Here is an 18,128-nt window from a genome sequence, read left to right as displayed (position 1 = left end):
CGTTTAACCTCTCCGTAATTTGGGTTTGAATTTGGAAGTTCTCTTCGTAATTCGCGATTCGACAATTACATTTTTTAGGATTGATGCAGAAATCTCCATTTTAAACCGTAACTTTCGGTGGGATTGAATAATAAAGACTGTCCCAGAAAGTACGGACGCAACCAAAAAACGCTGGTTCAGAATCCGTCAATTTTTATTGCTGCGTCCTGTTATTTACACTCTTCTCTAACCACTTGTGCAGTTGTTCATTCGTTTTCATTAGTTTGTTTCGAAATTCGTGGACTTTCAGCAGAACAAAAAAATTCGAAAAATTGTTTACAAATGGTGCACAGAACGCGGACTGTCACTGCGAAAGATAGCAAAAATGGAAGGAGTAAGTGAAAAAGCCGTACGAAATGCAATCAGGAAGTTCGGTGAGGATAACATCTTTGAGGATAAACCGAAAACGGGTCGAAAAAAAGGTCCTGTTAACCCTCAGTTGGATAAACCTATACTGAAGGCGTTTGAACAAAAGAAGAAGGTTTCAGTTCGGGATGTGGCCAAAAAAGTGGGCACTTCGAATTCTTCGTGCTAAAGAACGTTTGAATCTTCGAAACTATAAGAAGCAGAAACAACCAAAACGTAGTCCGAAACAAGAAGCATCGATCAGGTCGAGGGTTCGAAAGCTGTACAATACGATTCTTGCTGGAAATTTAAATTGCATAATCATGGACGACGAAACCTACGTGAAACTCGACTACAAATCCTTGCCGGGACCACAATATTATACGGTGCGAGAAGGGCAAGTGTTAAACCAGTCCGAGACATCGATACTTTCTGGGACAGTCTTTAATGATGGTAATGAATCAACAATTCTCGCAAATCAAGCATACTTGTCCCTGCTTGTAGAGACATTAGCAACTGGAACGCATGATAATGTTTCTATTATTTTTTCCATAGGTACCGGTTTGTGTTGAGGTGCACATTACTAATTAAATTTTTTATTTCATTTTATTAACTCTGATCGCAATTAATCCAATTTGAAAGTTTTGAATACTAACCGACTTCAATGCTTTGTAAGCGTCATAGGAAATTGATGAAACTACAAAACGAACAATTTTCTGATGGTGTGTGTTCTCTTTATTTGAAAAATTTCCCAAAGTAAACTTTTCTGAAACCAAACATAACCCCGCCCGTTTACTGAAATTCCAAATTGAATACCTTGCTCCAGTAAGTTCTTAGCTAACCAAAGTATTCTCATTTTTTTCCGTTCAAAGCTCTAATAGTGTACACTTTTTTTTTGCTCTCCGTCCAAACTACCTTCTATTGAAAGTTTACCATCTACAGCATTCACGGCATTTCCCACAAAACAGACGAAACAGCAGCACCGAATGAAAAAACTCACATCAAGAATCGAAAAACATTTACCACTCGCTGTATCAGTTCGCGTGTACATCATGATGGTAATAAAAAGATTCCAGCAATGGATAGGGGCTATCTGGCTGTGGAAAAACCAGGAACCGTGGATCGACAAAAGAAAAAGCGGAAATCTTTCGCCTGATCCTGAAACTGTATACGGCAATTATCCACCCTCGCCAGTGGTCGGTCTACCTACCGAGTGAATCCGGAAGACGCAGTACCTCCACATTCAGTTCCATTCGAGCATCGTTTTATTTGTTGCAATGTACCCGCACCGAATGAAAGAAAATCGAGATTTTCTTGTCCCCCTGCTGCTGGTTTTCCATGTCTTTGTCTGTACTGTACTCGTAGTGGCACATCAAAATCAGCCATTGAATGGAATGCTTTTCCGTTGTTGGATTGATCGCTGCAATCCAATAATAAGGCACTGGAAAGCAGCCCGCTCTGATGACTGGGGTATGCTGGGTAGGGAAGGAGTTTTTCTTGATGCCGCCCGGCCGAACAAAAAGCGTTCCGATGGATGCTGGCAGAAGCGGATGGAAAATTAAGTCGTTCAAACGTAACCGAACGGACGAAGATCAATGCCGCTAATGGCACTGTCGGTCGTGATGGATGAGTCATCTGTCTATCTAAGTATCCGAGACTGCAAGCCATCGAGGGATGTTATCGGGAACGTAAACGGATTCAAACAGTCGTTAATCGAGTAGAGTAGGGCAACAAACAGTGTGCTTAGTTGGTAAATGATTTCGAATCCATATGAAGTGACAATTTGGTGTAATTTTTATGAAATTATTTCGGGTTGAAGGTACGATTGCTGAAAATAGCATTTTGCTCCGTCGTTCGAATGTTTCGGGAATCATTAATAAAACCAGTCAAATGCGACTCCATTAATTTTGATCCAGTCTGAGAATTTGTTTTCAGAACTATCGTTCATTACTCTAAAGTTAAGTAATAAATCATTTCTCAATATCTAATTAATCTTCCGACTGTTGGTCGAAAACTAAAAAGAAGAACACACACTCGAATTACATTCTTCCCTTCAATTTAACACATTGATTATTGTTGGCTAAACGGTCGAATTCAAGCAATTGGCGTGAACGAATTCAAGCACACGAAAAGTTAAAAGTGGGGAACAAATCAAAGACCACTTCAAAGGGCAAGAATTGCCCAAATCATGTGTGAAATTATTTTAAAACGCCTATTAATCAACACTTGTGTCATGTGTTCCGCCGTATGGGTCGATGGTTTGTGTACAGTTGAGCTTCGCAGTCCGACTGCTTCAGTGCAAACCGACCGACGTACAACGTATTAGATACATGATTGAGGGTAATTTCGATTGGATGCAAAAAAAAGTGGCTCACAATCACACGGAGAAGCTGACGGAGGAAACTGGGAAAAACTCAATTGTGCCCCGTTCAATCTCTGCTGTACCAGCACAGCATTGGCATCATTCAACGATGATGACGATGAGCTGGTACAATTTACACTGAACGAGATGTTTTTTTTCTTTTATTTTTTCCTTGAAGGGATCCACTTTCCTTCCATTTATTGGCCCGGTCTGTATTCAATTCCGGAATGACCGAAAAAAAAATACAAGAAGAAGTCCTTTCAATTGAACTAAGGACCTTTCCTGTTCGCTAGCATCTTGTTAGTAACTGCCTGGCAGTGGACAATTTTAACTTTCCGGTTCCTGTGTGTGATCGGTTTCGCTTTCAATGCGGATGCTGGGCGGATGGAGGTACGTTTGCTTCTTTTTTCCTTTTCTCGGAACAAACGTCACCCTTGGAAAGAAACACTTCCTGCTACCCGTTCGATGACTGCGCCAATTTTGGACTTCTTTTCTGTTCCGGCTTCTCTGCTGTTGGCATGAATGGTTTTCTTCTCTCGACGAATGATGAACGGCTGCGAAGTCAACTACTACTGCTAAGTGTACGACGGGGGTTCCACGGAAAAAGCCGGAGAATCGGAACCATTGGCTGGGGTTGTTTGTGCGACACAGTGGCCGTGGCCGTTAGACGGTTGGTCGGTTGGGCGGTGGAAAATAATTACGATTTCCTGCCGAACAAGAAAAAATGCTTAAACGAGCAATTGGAAGAAACGGGTCGAGATTTTGGTACCGAGGACAGGATGCGGACTTTCGAGAGTTTTGTTACCGGAAGATTTCGTATTTTTCATTCAAAATCGAGCAAGTGTGACATTTTATTGCGTTCTTTTTTTTTAGCTCAGGGAATCGTGAGAATGTCGTTGAAATCAGATATAAATTGAAAATGATTTTTAAAAATTCGTATGGCCTCGAAGAATATCTTGTGTGAAGTACTAAGTAATTACAAGCTCCAGGGAAGTGTTATAACTTATACATATCATAATGTGATTACTAGAGAGCATAAAATTTAAGAATTCAGTGGAAAGGGGGGCAAAGCGGGGAATGCTTGAAAACTCGTCTGGTCTCTGATTCCGAAAAAATTGGAATTTCGTTTCGACACACCCTCGAACTTTACCATGCATTTTCGTCAATTCTCTTATAGAAGTACTAGCTGATTTACCCTGCGTTACTCGGTAATGTTTCTTGAAGGCAAGGCCGAAAAAAAGTATAAATTGTCCTCCCCATTGATACTCTAATTTCAATGAAACACAACTTAGACGACAAACCGATTGAACAATACTCCGTTCATGTTCATATTGCGAATGATCAGTGTCCCATCTCAGATCTCACAATAATCATATTTTCCATGGTATTCTCGACAAATTGGGTCAGTTTTATATTTGAACCTTTTTGTTAGAAACATTTAAGACAACTTTTTCTCTACAAATACCTTCTTAGTTAGAGTTTCATATGTATATGTACTTGTAACGTTCTTCCGTTCTTTTTCGCCTCATTCAATCTACAATACCTTTGGTTTCCATGCCTTTAAATACTTGGTACTCCCTACTTTTTATAAATATTTTTATGGCATTATTATTTCCACATAATTGCTCAAAATTTTCCATCTGATAATGATTATTTCATAACGAAAGGCTGTTTAACATCATTACTACATTCAGACTATAGAATAACTCTCTTGAATCATTTATTTTACTCCGGCTTTAATCGTTTTGATCGTTCACCGGTGAGGAGAACCTATGGAATAACGATCCAGTTAATACAAATGTTGTTGTAAACTTATTTCCATCATCTTGAGTCGACAGTTTTCTCAATTTATATAAAAAATGCACCTTGATTGTATGATTTTGTCAATTCAGATCAATGTTGAAAATACTTATTTACCCTCCATCTTGTGAATATTTTTGTGAACTTCACTAAGTCGCTAGAAATATGTTGTACTCGTAAAGAAGTACCAATTTTTCGTAATTTTGTGAAAATCGGTTCGGTCATCTCTGAGAAAAGTAAGTATTCATATTTTTATTTTCCCATAGATCCGGAACCGAAAGTCAGAACGAAACAAAATTCACTAATTCTATATCGTATCGCAAGACTTTTTATTCGAACTGCTGTGAAAATTGTTTCAGCCATCTCCGAGAAAAGTTAGTGCAAAAAAACGTTCGTAATCCACCTAGCAGTGAGATGATACCTTTTTTCAATCAGCATGTGTTTTTCGCACGAATATTCCATGAGATGTAGAAGTGAGAGGAAGTTTTTGACATGATTTATGGTACTTCCGGAAACGGTATTCAGAGACCAGCATAACCAAAAATAGTTCGTATGTCCATGGATTACTCTGATAATTGGATAAAATTCATTAGATTTGTATAGGACCATAAATTTATTTGAATTTGAATTTTTCGTTATAACCCGGTAGGTCCCAGAACTATTTTTTTCGGATTTTTCGATGAAAATTTCAGGGATTGTAGATTTTAGGATGTAGATTCCGAAAAAATGTTTGGTTCAAATTTTTCGGTCCGGGAAAACTAGTTACTGCAATTTTCCTCTAGGGACCGTGTCGAGGTAAACAAGTTTTTTTTTCTCAATGAAAAATCATAAAGTATATCAAGGGAAAAGTATCAAAATGTATTTTTTGATTACATAAAAATGATTTTTAAAGTATTTATAGGAAAAAAAAACAAAAAAAAAATAAGGAACAAATTATTCAGCGTGTGGTGTAGCACTACGGGACCGATCAAACGCTGTGCTACGAGTATGGTATTCTGCGAAACATGGCACACAAAGGCCAACATTGCATTTCTTGCAAATTGTGCGAACAGAAGATTTGCAAAAGTCTCCAGCGCAACGTCGTCTTGTCGGGATTGGGCCGATGAAATGATTTTTCTCATCGAATCGAAGGTTCCGGGTGATGTCTTCCTCACGTCGCTGTTTTCGTGGACCAGTTTGAATCGGAGGTGAACCATAATGTTTGCAATAGAATATTGCGATTTCACGTTTGAATTCGAGCTGTGTTAAATTTTTTGTGCCGCGTTGCAATTGCCAAGCGTTGTTCACAGCTACATCGATTAACCAAGTGAAAATTGAAGCCCACCACTTTTTTCCACGATAACCAATGCGATGGCTGTTCACATTTTGATCCATACGATCAACACCAGCCATGTATTTGTTGTATTCCGTTACGGAGCATGGTCGAATAATATTTACTTTGCTTCCAACTTGTTTGGAATATCGTATTGCGCTTGATGTAGGCAAAGATCCATAACACGTCGAACCAACGGAGACAACGGAATTGTCGACCCATTGTGTCACTCTAATGCCAGTTTCCTGCATTCTGACAGCTTCAATGGTGCCACGTTGTTGTTTTTTTAATACCCTTTTCCTTGTGACTGGGCAACTTGCGACGATCCGATTTTCTCGCATTGTTCCTGTGCCATTGTAGCCATTGGCTTCCAGATAAGCAAGCAATGGAAAACCAGTAAACAAATTATCGAAGAAGAATCCAAACGGTAATCCTTTCAATTCATCGGAGAAGTCGTCAATCATGGACAAAAGTGGCGCCGTTGCTTTGCCAAATCTCTCTTCATACTTCGGATTTGATCGTGGGTTTGATACTTGATAAATTTCGAAATTTACCAAATAACCAGACGGTGTGCACAGAGACCAAACTTTATAACCGAAACGAATGGGTTTGCCCTTTATGAATTGTTTGCAGCCATGTTTACCGTAATAAGCGATCATGCTTTCGTCATACGATAAATTTTGTGTTGGATGGAAATTCTTCAGAAAGTTCGCTTTTAAATGATCCATAATCGGACGCAGCTTCCAAAATTTATCCTTGTTATTTCTTGGTGCATTCAAATCCGGCTCAAAATGTACCACACGAAGTATTTCTTGGAATCTGTTGCGTCGCATCGTCTGAAATATTATTTCATTGCGGAGATCAGCTGAGCTAATCCACTATGCTTTGATGTTCGAAACTGTATTATATCCTGTCACCAATAGAATGCCGATGAAAGCACGCAACTCTGGAACCGTAATGGAGACTGGTTTCTGAAAATGCAGCACGGAATATCGTTCTGAGCAATCACAAATATGTTGTAGCAAATCATCGTCAAAAAAACTGTTCAAATAGCTCATGAGATTGTACATCACGGCAATCGTCGAAGTTCGGTTCAGGAAAAACTGGAATGGCAGCGCTTTCGCCTTGTTTTCGCCACGTGAAAGTTGTGTCTTTGTTTGAGGGGGGCAACGGAACGTTCGATGGAATGGAAGATGTTTTTCTCAATCGATTGACCCAGGGCTCAATGTCAGACAATTGGACAGTTTCCACTACTATTTCTTGCTCACTCTTCTCCACTTGAAACGTCCATTATTACATGCTCAATCATTTGACATGGTTGATCATTTGATAAATTGTATGCTGATTCGTTCATAACATCAACGAGAACATATTCAACAATTTCACTTTCGTTTTCTAGTGGCTCTTCAATATTGAGTGTTTTAGTGTGTACACCGTTTCGTAAAACTAACTCACAACAGGCATTCAACTGATTGCGTGACAATGCATCGATTGTACCTCCTTCATTTTCATTGGCTTCGTCTTCACCACTAATATTGCCGTCATTTTCGGGAGGTTCAATGTAAATACAATCAATATCTCGCATAAAATCTTCATCCTCGTCTTCTTCGATTAGTTGTTCTAAATAGTCGACGGCATCCTTCAATGACAATTTTCTGTTTGAAATGTAAACAAATACAAGAACATACGAGCATTTGTACGAAAAAGTGCACGTAAAATGTTTTTTTTTGTTCGCTTCAACACGGACCCTAGAGGCCCCAACGTTACCATATGGTAACGCATTACTTTAACAGAATATATCGTTTTGAAAGTATTTTAGATTTACACCAAACTTGTTTTATGCTTAAAGTATATTCCAATATCTATCGTTTGGTATATAATTTATCAAATTCTGATCATAAATATACAAAAAATATCATAACTTACTTGGACATGTTGAAAAAAATCGATTTTTTTTCACTTTCAAAAAAATAAAAAAATCAACGTCTTGCCTGGCTTACAGTTGAACACACAATGACGTTTGTTATATATCAATGAAAAGATACAAGTGTTGCCAACCTTAAAATACCTTATTTGTCACATTTGGTTGCGTTCGTGAGTAGATAAACATTAAAAAGTCGACCTGCCTTTTGCGTTACCATATGGTCACGTTGGGACCTACCGGGTTAAGAGGAAGTAAGGGATACTTTGAATCAAAAAACAATTTCTTTTTGTAACCTTTTACGGAGAAACAGCTTAATCAAATTTATTCCAACCTTTTTTTACATTATAAAGCATCATTTAAAGAATATTTATTTAAATTTCCGTATATAAATATTAAAAAACAAGGCGTATATAAATATTAAAAAATAACAGAGCATTCCTCAAAACCTCACACTTAAAAAAAATCCTGTGATTTTACATCTTATTAGATGCACATAAATGGAGCGTCGCAGCTCACGCAAATTTACGTGAAAGAATATTTAATATTGTGTCTAAAACTCCATGACATGAAATTCATTGAAATAAAAAAAAAGAATACTGATAGCAAGCCGCGACTTGAACCAAGAATCATTGGATCGCAAGTACGCATGTTAATCGACCGAGCCACAGTAGCATGCATCTGCTTGCCTGGTAAAAGGCGCATTTAAATTCATGCAGTTGTCCCTGCTAGCAGAACGCAAGTTACAGTCGAAACCAGTAAAATTCAAGCTCATCTAACATTAAGTCATTAAAAATAAAATTTTCCGTCATTTGACAAATTAGGTCTTTATGAATTACATCGTATGAGGGATTAAGTCACCTGTGAAATTCAAATTTTTGTTGAGTGTACACACCAGAAAAAATTGAATGTTACAAGTGACTTTAGCCCTCATACGATGTAATTCATAAAGACCTAATTTGTCAAATGACGGAAAATCTCATTTGTAATGACTTAATGTTAGATGAGCTTGAATTTTACTGTTTTCGACTGTAACTTCCGTTCTACTAGAAGTGCGACTGTATGAATTCAAATGCGCCTTTTACCAGCCAAGCAGAAGCATGCTTCTGTGTCTCGGTCGATTAACAGACGTACTTGCGATCCAATGATTCTCGGTTCAAGTCGCGACGGGTTGCTCTCAGTATTCTTTTTTTTTTTATTTCAATGAATTTCATGTATGGAGTTTTAGACACAATGTTAAATGTTCTTCCACGTAAATTTGCGTGAACTGTGACGCTCCATTTATGTGCATCTAATAAGATGTAAAATCACAGGGTTTTTTTTAAGCGTGTAGCGTTCTGATCTGGATGTAATTTTACACAAGCGTTTTCGAAAGTATGAACTTTCTGAATATGCAAATGATGCAAATTCTTAGGTTATGCAATTATTTGAAAAATCAACTAGTGTCATACCAGTCGACTCAGCTCGTCGAGTTGAACAATGTCTGTGTGTGTATGTATGTGTATGTGTTAAATAATCTCACTAGGTTTTCTCGGAGATGGCTGAACTGATTTTAACAAACTAATATTCAAATGAAAGGTCTCATACGAAATTCCTGAATTTCATCCGGATCCGACTTCCAGTTTCGGAGTTACAGGGTAAAGTATGTTAAATACTGCATACCGTTATTTAAAACTGGACTAAAAACGACACAAATCCATAATCATTATCAGTAGGCAGTTAAACAAAACGATTCCGGCTATCCTGGTTCCTGGATTTCGACAGGAGATTATAGTTGTATGCCCAAAAATGGATCCTACTCTTTTTTTTAAGATAGCAGAACCGACATTCTCAATCTTATGATCAAATGATAGGTCTTATGGACCTATTTAAAATTACTGCTTATTATCGGATGCAACAAAAATTTACACTGTAGTTTAGAGTACAACGTAAAAATCGTAAAAAAAATCTTCAAAATTTGAATAAAAACTAGTGTAGTTTGTACGTCATCTTAGTTGATGGCCATACGAACCGACATCGATTATACCAGTTCTCGGAATCCGGTACCGGAAGTACCTACAATAGTGAAACTCATTTCCTTTTCTCGTGTTTCATTCTGAAAGATAATGCACAAACAAACCCATGATTACTTTAAAGAATCGAAGAGAAATATTTAGAATAGAACATCACAGTATTATGTATGAGAATATGATTGATATGAGAAAGGCATCATTACACCACTAGGTGGATTAAAGCAGGTTTTTGACGTAGGACTACGTCTTTCTTTACTATGCGCACCTGGATAACGAAGTTACTCCAGATTTGATTTCTTAATAACACAGCAAGAAATTATGAATTTCACAGGCGACATAATGCTTCAAACGATACAATTCATAACTACTCAACTTCTCAAATGACGCAATATTCCATTCGTACAAAAATTTGTTGGTTCAGAGTGTAATCTGCACTCGGTTAGCAAGTGAGACTGTATGCATTTATATGCACGATTTACCAGCCAAGCAGATATGTGCTTCTGTGGCTCAGTCGACTAACTGGTGTGTTTTGTAATCTACACGGAAAAAAATCCGTTACTGCTATCATGGTTAGAAAATCATGAGAAGAATCATTTTAACTTCTCATGAAATTATGAGCAATAACTCTTCTCTCATGAAAATTAATCATGGTTCGAAAATGCGTTACTTGAGGAATGTATTTCTTTCAAAGCTTGTAACTTCAACTTTCTACCCGGATATCACTTTGAACTTTCTACCTCTAGTGATGTGATAGGTTGCTTTATAGATTAATGGTAAGGCAAAAAGCAGACATTGAAAAGCAAGAACTACTGAAAATGTTCACTTGATCCTGAAGCATATTCATTTAACAATCGTTTTGTTTTACCCGCCGGCTGATAGAGAATTGACAACATAATAATAATAAGCCGAAAATTGACATCATAAGAGACTAAGCACGGCTACAGTTTTCATTTGACAAACATGAACTTTACATTTTGTATTTGATGTGACCGTTGTTACTAGATTAATATTCCGAGAGCTAGCGTAAACCAAAAAATAAATTTGATTGTGAGTAACAAGAACACCATCTAACGAAAATCTGAAAAAAAAATCGTTCAAATATTTTGATTAATTTGTTTCATAGATATAACAATACAAGCTGAATTGATTCACCTAAATAATTTAAATAAGACGATTTTTCAAACATAAGAGGAAAAATCAATCGGCGGTATTTGCAAGAATTCGATATAGAGTTTCTTTTAAAGAGGTTTGATTCACACATGTTTTAAAATGCAGTTCGTTTAGGTGTTTAAATTCTGAAACACAAAACTGGAGCAATGAACGCAAGTAACAGTTCGGCTGAAAAGTTCGTATCGTTTAATAGAAACACACATTTTTTTGCCAAAATTCGTTTTTATTATTCAACATAATTGCCATCAGAGGCGATACAGCGATTATAGCGATCTTCCAACTTTTCGATACCATTTTTGTAGTACGATTTGTCATTTGCCTTAAAAATAGGCCTCAGTTTCAGCGATTACCTCTTCATTGATTACCTCTTCATTGCTTCTAAATTTTTTGCCAGCGAGCATTCTCTTGAGGTCTGAGAACAGGAAAAAGTCACTGGGGGCCAAATCTCTAGAATACGGTGGATGAGGGAGCAATTCGAAGCCCAATTCGTTCAATTTCAGCATGGTTTTCATCGACTTGTGACACGGTGCATTGTCTTGATGAAACAAAACTTTTTTCTTCTTCAAATGAGGCCGTCTTTTTGAAATTTCGTTCTTCAAACGCTCTAATAACGCTATATAATAGTCACTGTTGATGGTTTTTCCCTTTTCAAAGTAGTCGATGAAAATTATACCATGAGAATCCCAAAATACAGACGCCATAACCTTACCGGCCGATTGTTGAGTCTTTCTACGCTTTGGGTTTGGTTCATCGCGTGCAGTCCACTCAGCTGACTGTCGATTGGACTCCGGAGTGAAGTGATGGAGCCATGTTTCGTCCATTGTTATATATCGACGAAAAAAATCGGTTTTATTTCGATGTAACAGCTCCAAACACTGCTCAGAATCATCAATTCGTTGTTGTTTTTGATCGATTGTGAGCTCACGCGGCACCCATTTTGCACAAAGCTTTCTCATATCCAAATATTCGTGAATAATATGTCCAACACGTTCCTTTGATATCTTTAGGGTGTCAGCTATCTCGATCAACTTCACTTTACGGTCATTGAAAATCATTTTGTGGATTTTTTTCACGTTTTCATCGGTAACAGCCTCTTTTGGACGTCCACTGCGTTCATCGTCTTCGGTGCTCATATGAGCAGTACGAAATTTTGCATACCACTTACGAATTGTTGCTTCGCCCGGTGCAGAGTCTGGATAACACTCATCAAGCCATTTTTTGGTATCGGCGGCACTTTTTTTCATCAAAAAGTAGTGTTTCATCAACACACGAAATTCCTTTTTTTCCATTTTTTTCACAATAACAAAAGTAGCTTCACTCAAAATGCAATATCTCACAAACTAATAATCAGACAGCTGTCAAATTTATACACGTATCTTTTGAAGGTTGGTACTAACTGAAAATGGTATGGATTTAATTCTAGTGGCGCCCTCTCATAGAAACGATACGAACTTTTCAGCCGATCTGTTAACACGTTATTTTAGGCGTTGTTTTTAATGATTATGTTAAAAAGAAGTTCGTCGTGCTTTTTACCGTTTTACTATGTTCATCACACCATTCCATTTAACTCATAATCGAAATCATCATATTTTAAAACATAACGCCTGAATTTGTGTTGCAAAAATTATCACATCGCAGCAGAAATACGCCTGAAGTTACACCCATCAACGTCAAGTGCGTTACGTTCCAATTTCAGCGAAATCAGTCCAAATGGATCATGATCCGAGATGTTTTAATCATGGTGTATTATCATAACATGAAAATATATTATTTTTCCCAAATCATGACTCGATTTGCTCATTTCTAAAATCGGAATTTTGCCCGTGTAATGTTTTTCGGTTCAAGTCGCGTTGTTGCTGTCGATCTTTTGATTTTTATTCCATTTGTTTTAAAGCCATGTATGACGAACTAGTAAAATATGAAGATCTAGTTGTTGTTTTTTGTGCGTTTAGGTTTGATGAACGCAACCTCATATTTGCCATTGACTGAAGTGGACAACAATTAAGGAAATTATACAAAATCAGCCGTTCCAATGGCTTTAAATACTATCTAAAGAATTAAGATTAATATTGCTTCATTGCAAATCGAAGGCGAAAATCATCAGTTTAGTGCAAATCTTGAATAAATTGATCAGCTTTCTGCACTTTTTGTTATGCAAGATTTACACCAAACGAGCGTTAGCTATCATTTTGCTGCATCGCGTTCGAGAAACATGTTCCGAACAGTGTTTAATATCGTTGAGAAGTTTGGTCCTTCTGAATGCCAGAAATGAGTCCCGCAGAGCATTTTGATAGTTTCTTTCACTGAAATATTTAGATAAATAAAATATTGGAATATATGAGTGATTGCGTCATCATCCAGCTGCTAGTCGTTCGCATTCGAGAAAAATGCACCGAAATGTGAGCGACGCAGAAAAATCATTTATTCGGCCATTCTAAGGGTCTCTTAAGGAACTACTGAAATTATTCTTCTTTGAAATATCCAAATCGGAAGTAAAAAGAATCCGTTTAGAAAAAATCTAATGAAATAATCAGTATAGAATCGTTCGCAGTGTGGACTACGCATTAAACGAAGGCAAAGGAAACCAATATTCGATTGCTTTGAGTTCAAGAAAAATTCACCGAGCAGTGTTTAATATGGAAGAAAATTCCACAATATAGCACCTTTAGGGACTAACAATGAATCCCAAATAACATTATGACAGTTTCATATCGGAAATCTTTTATGAAGCAATTTTCCAAATGCTTTAGTTTTGAAAACCTAATTTGGGCGGAGCTTAAAGCAGTTATTTTTAAGATATAAAAGAAATGTAGCCAATCGTTTAGTTTAATCTTTGCAAAATATAGGTGAAAGCTTGAACATCCCTTAATACATGCAAGCAAAATATGACGCGGCAAAGGCCAAGAGGAAGCGTCAATTGCGGAGCGCGTTAAGCGTCACAGAGAGAATAAAATACAAACGCCATCTTTTGAAACCGAATAGTCCTTCTCAATACTACAAATCTTAAACGGTATCAAATAAATTGCTATCTATACCCATCTCGAATGCAGTCCCACGTCAATCTTACGGTTATGTCTGTGGGATTACCTACTCCAAGTATTTTTTTATTCTCGACTTTGTATATAACCTCTTAGGATTGTGAAATTTAGTTTGCTCATCTTCGAGAAAAGGGAGTGACATTACTTTAATTTATTGAACTTTTATATGAGAAAAACAAAAAGTTTATAGAAAACCGAAGAAGATTTGAGCTGAAATCCCATTCATAAGATATAAACTAATTGATAGAATTTGACTCAAAAAATGTGTTATTGAATATGTTCAGGGTGCATCTAAAGAAAATATCCAAAACAGAAAAACCATGTTCTGTAAATCCAAATGAGCGTTTTGTAGATGGCCAGAATTCCAGCTCAGAATTATGTTCCACATTACTGGAAATCCCGATATCATTCCTGAAATCGAACTGCGCGCCTTTCATAATAAAAAAAGCTCAACGTTCGGTTTTATACGGCTATTGACCCAAGAAATGTAGTCACACAAACTCGGATGATGTTGGAACTGGGCGAACAATTAATTTACCAAATCGTCCAATAAACCAAACTACAGTCAATAAATAACGAAACTCAGCTTATCAAATCAACACACACAATCAGATTCCGCACGGAAACGCGACTGAAGAACCCCTCGTCCAGCATCGTTGGCGTCGATGCCACGTGCCGCTATTAAAAGTCGGGCTAAAATTCAATTCATTCCTGCACTGTACTCTCCCACTCACCCATCCGTTCCCCGGATGGTCGAGGATCGCAAAGATTTTCACCCTTCGCACTAGCGAATGCTCTCAGCATTTTCCTACATAGTCAGTAGTCACCCATGTCGAAAAAGCGAATGTAATGTATGCGATTGAGACGCTTGCCCCGCTGCATAGTTCAATTCATTGCGTACAAATAAACGTATCAAATTTCATTCACTAATGCGTTTCCAGACTCGGCTCATCGAGTTGGACCGAGCCCTTGACTAAACAAGACATCATTGCGATTAGATATGGAGACCGAACGTTAGTTTATCGCCCGGGCCTGGACAGTTGCGGAAAGATGACACACAGATGCCCGTTTTGTTGGGTGGCGCAGATTTTCACTCGTTCCCGTTTTGTCATCCTTGTCGCCCACAGGATGATGCATAGGGTTGGATTGTTTGACTGATGATGGACGAAGACCGTGCTGACAGATATCGGAAGCCGTAGACACGGCCAACGACGACTGCTTGGTGAATCTTTTGTCGATTTATTAGACCGATGAACGCGGAGGGGATTCAATCTTTGACCACCGACAGCTAATGGATAATTATTTTCTTGTTTTTGGGTACATTTTGTAGTATATCCGACTTTCGTGGTTCCATTGTCAAAACAATTTTAGGTACTTAAAAATATTAATATTAATTGATGGAACTTGCTTGTGTTAGTTCCCAACAAAAACTGTTTAATTTAAAGGTTCTTCTTTGATTGAACACCATCCTTGTCACCCTTGTTGTTTTTCGTCGGACACGGAATAGTACAGTTTCATGTATACCTTTCTTCATTAAGTTGCATACTTTACGGACAATGCGCCGAGGGTTGTTTGCTTATGTAAATTGGATGAGGAAAATTTATGGGCAAATTTGAACAAAATAAATATTTGCCGATTCAATTTCACTAAATTGTCCATTTCTTGTCCGAGCGGAGTGCAATCGTTTTCAGTTCAGTTTGAGTATCTACTTTTAGATAAATTAATTTCTATTGTCGGTATCCATACGCAGGCCAGTACCCAAGATTTCGTTCCGGGAGGGACCTTCAGATAAAAAAAAATATGTTACTGAAGATTTCGCATGTACATAATATTCGGTTCGCCTTTACCGAATACCAGGGCCGCTTTTACAGAGGAGCAGTGTGGCACGATTTGTGGAGAACGGAAAACATTTTCTAAATTGGTAGGTCATATTAGTTAATGGTCATATAAACTTATTTTGGCTAAACAGGTTTCGGTATCAGGTTCTGGAAGTAGCGATTTCTCAGAGATAACTTGAGATTTGGAAACAGACAATAGTTCGAGGAGCCCAAATCAGGTGAACAAGGTGGATGAGCAAGTAATCGGAACCCTAAACCGTTGATTTTAACCATGGTAGCGATGCTCATGTGCTTCATGTAAGGCTCTTTTTCACAGCGTTGTCGGTCTTCAATCGCTCAATTGAGTTTCCCTTCCAGACACTGGTATTACTTCGAAGTACGACTTAAGTCCATTGTCGGGTAATCATTTTATACTCTATAATGCATATAATAATGGAAGTGCATGAAGTGCTTTTGCGTTCGTCTGTTTTAGTGTATTCACCGGCAGGATAACTTTCTCATCTTCAGAATCTTGATCAACTATGGTAAGTTGGCGCTCTTTCTCATTCCGGTCATCCAGTACAAGTCTTTTCATTATTGTCGTTTATTTTGTCCCGGATTGAACCTACATTTTATTCAGTTTTCACAATGTTCCCTTCGTATCAAGCATTTTTTTTGTTTCTGTTTCTGACTTCGGGACAGGCCAGGACCTCTCGAGCCCCCTCTCTGAGACCGTGCCTGTCCACACGGATGCATTCGAAGTTAACGTACACACCTAGAAAAAATCATGTAAATTTACGTCTTCTGAGACCGACATATATGAACGTCAAAAATGACTAAATTTTACAGTAAATATATCTTATGTTTAATGCATTCTGACATATTTTCAAGTGCTAAAACGTGTAAATTTACACATTTGCTTGAAAGACGGGGTATGTTTGACGTATATTTATATCATTATTGTAAAATTCAGTCATTTCACGGAAGGGATCCAGTCGAGTGAATGACGTCTGCTTATTTCTGAGGGAAGTCTTCGCAGTCTGGCATGGCTTCAAGCCTAGCGAAGCAGTAGCAGAATTTTATTGTTGGCAATCGATCTTCTTTTGCCCTAGATTAATTTTATTTGATGTAAAAAGATGTTTTTTGACTTTCAGACAAACAGTTCATTTCACAGAATCGCTCAGAACTTGATAGTTCTACCGAAAGAACTAGTTCTTCTGAGCCGTTCATTCGTTTTTCAGAAATTTTGAATGTTTCTGAAAAAACTGTATGAGAGCATATAAATATATATCATTGGCAACAAACTCCTCAAATGAAAATGCAGTAGCTTTATTGCATATATTTGAAATAGCAATCGTTAACTTACCTTATGATAAAAAAAGAACCGGAATTTGCATTTGAAAATTCCCGCGCTTGTCTAATCGGTAAACTTTTATTCTCTCAACGTTGGCAACACTTTTATACACGTTCTGTCAAATTTTGACGCATATCGTACGATTAGTTTTTGTTTGGCGTCTATACAAAGAAGTTGAAAAATTTTCGTGTGGCGATTTTAACAATGATTGAAAATTTAGAAAAACATGCGTGTATCAAATTTTGTGTTGCAAATGGATTTAAGTGTTCCGAAACGTTGAAAATGTTAGGAAAGGCCTTTGGTGAATCGTGTCTAGGAAAATGCAGGCATACGAGTGGTATAAACGCTTCAAAGGTGGTCGTACAAGCTTGGATCATGATGAGATCCCTGGCCGCCCAACAACATCTGTTACTGAAGAAAACATTGAATCGGCGAAGCAAATCGTGTTGCAAAATCGTTCTGTACCGATTAGAGAGATTGCTGTGTTGTTGGGCATCTCTTATGGATCAGCCGAAAACATTTTAACTGATGTTTTGGGTTTGAAACGCGTCGCTTCTCGGCTGGTGCCAAAAAAGCTGAATTTCATTCAAAAACAGCGTCGTGTTGACGTGGCCAAAGAGATGATTTCCAACGCAGATAGTGACTCCACATTCATCGAATGCATCATAACTGGTGATGAGGTGTGGATCTATGGATATGACGTCGAAACCGCACAACAATCGACCGAATGGCGCTTCGAAGGCGAGCCGTTGTTCTAAATTTTCATCCAATATAAAAATCGCCACACGAAAATTTGTCAACTTCTTTGTATAGACGCCAAACAAAAACTGACTGAAGATACGATATGCGTCAGAATTCGACAGAATGTGTATAAAAGTTTTGCCAACGTTGAGAGAATAAAAGTTTACCGATTGGACAAGCGCGGGAATTTTAAAATTCTTTTTTGATAATAAGGTAT

General features: G+C 37.7%; 1 protein-coding gene across 3 annotated transcripts in view; it reads left to right on the top strand.

Annotated features, from left to right (window-relative positions):
- Positions 1 to 18,128, top strand: part of LOC131429619 (netrin receptor unc-5-like) — a 330,312-nt gene that overhangs the window by 262,254 nt on the left and 49,930 nt on the right. The gene's annotated exons all lie outside the window — the stretch shown is intronic.

This window comes from Malaya genurostris, chromosome 2 (assembly GCF_030247185.1).
Source record: "Malaya genurostris strain Urasoe2022 chromosome 2, Malgen_1.1, whole genome shotgun sequence".
Classification (NCBI taxonomy): Eukaryota; Metazoa; Arthropoda; class Insecta; order Diptera; family Culicidae; genus Malaya; species Malaya genurostris.
Note: the sequence above shows the minus strand (reverse complement) of the source record. Positions and strands in the feature narration are given on the sequence as shown.